The following is a 1,918-nucleotide window of genomic DNA, read 5'->3' as shown; positions in this document are numbered from 1 at the left end:
CTGAATCATATAATCTTGTCAGCATCTTCTCTTAGTCAGATTCATCAGGTCAAAAAAAGTTGCTTGGTGGGAATTATAAAGACTGTGGGTAAAAGAGTCATAAGAAGCAGTTCACTACACTTCAGGATTCAGTTGTAATGCCTGGTTACTTACATAAATGTTCTTGATGTTAAGAACTGTTTAAATCTGTTAGAATGACGTGAATACCTCTCCTTGACTTAGGGAGATATTTATGAACATTTTCATAACAAAAAAATTACAAAAGAAAGGTTAGAAAGGTCAAATTTATAACTAAATACATATTTTTTGTTATTGTTAAGTGCAGTTGAGTTGGTTCCGACTCATAGCCACCCTGTGTTGGGTTTCTGAGGAGCAACTGGCGGGTTTGAACTGCCAGCCTTGTGGTTTCCAGTCCAGCGTTGATCCTACAGTGCCACACCAGGATATTTTATGTATTAATTTATATATTTCTAAGATTTTTGTATGCAAATAAGGAGCATATTCTTGTCCATTTTTTACTACTTGGAGTTTAATTTCATATTTTAAATTATTATAGCAGGTCATGGTTGTTGCTATGACTTTAATAAAACTTGCTTATTGTTAGGATTTGTTAAGCAAAGTTTGATGGGACATTTATATTTCCCTATCTGCTACCCCAAACACAGTTATAATGATGACATTGCAAAATATGGTTTGCTTCATGAGGTCCCACTTAGTGACATATTTTCTAGTCATGTGTGGCTTTGGAAAATAAGTATCACTTAAATTAGATATAACTTGGCACGTCCTTGGAGAATCAGGTCATTGTTTCTAATACTGCTACGTTTTGTTTGTCTCTCTCTATGTTTTTAATGTTCTGTTTTTCTTCCTTATTGTTAGAAGTTACCATTTTCAACACCTGAAACAACTGTTTCATTAAATAACCACAAGTTTCAACTCTTTACAAAAGCATTACATGCAAGAGTAAAAAGTAAAAATTGCATAGAAGCAAAAGTGAGACCATAGGGATAATCAATAATCTTACTCTCAAAGGTAACCTCTGATAATATATATATTTTTTATTTCTTGGTAAGTATTTACATAGATTTGTGTGTATATGTGTATATACAAGTTGTATATACAAGCACATACATACACTCCTTTCTTTTTGTAAATAGATCTGTTTTATAATTTTCTTCCTGTCTTACATGTATGATTATGCTATTAAAATTTTTTGTATCAGTTGGAAATATAGCTATTAAAAAACCTGCAAGTACTTAATTACGGCAAAAGCCCAAATAACAATGAAATGTTGCAGAAAGTAAATATTAGTATGTACATATAAAACTGTATCCTTGATATAATCTCTTTTCCTAGAAAAAATGATTGCTATTTTTGCCAAAATGTCTAATTTGAATGTCTAATCAAGACTTCCAGCTTAACTTCTTGTTACAGAAAGTGTATGGGATAGAGAAATTAGTTATGCACTTTACAAGTCAAATGACCCAGAGGTGGAATATTCTGGGTGGACAAATGGTTGAGGTCTCCTCAACCACACAGTGTCACAAAGAAAAAAGGAGACTGTTCTAGATGAAAGAAACTGAAGGCAGTCCCCAGAGATAACCATTATTAACCAGATTAGTGGATGTCTTTCCTGGGCTTTCAGCCTTTCTCCCCTCTTTTCTTAAAACCATAATTTTGATCGTGTTCTATATAATGCTCAGTAACCTGCTCTCACACACAATTTCCTTTAAATAATACGATTTTAAAGGTTTTCTTTACTCTCGGTGATGCAAATGGTCGAGCACTTGTTACTATTTGAAAGGTTGATGGTTTGAATCTACCCAGAGGCACTTCAGAAGAAACCTGACATTCTACTTCCAAAAAATCACTGCTATTGAAAATTCTATGGAGCACGGTTCTAATCTGAAATACAGAG

This window comes from Chrysochloris asiatica, unplaced genomic scaffold, assembly GCF_000296735.1.
Source record: "Chrysochloris asiatica unplaced genomic scaffold, ChrAsi1.0 scaffold00063, whole genome shotgun sequence".
Classification (NCBI taxonomy): Eukaryota; Metazoa; Chordata; class Mammalia; order Afrosoricida; family Chrysochloridae; genus Chrysochloris; species Chrysochloris asiatica.
The sequence above is the reverse complement of the archived record's forward strand: the minus strand, read 5'-3'. Positions refer to the sequence as shown.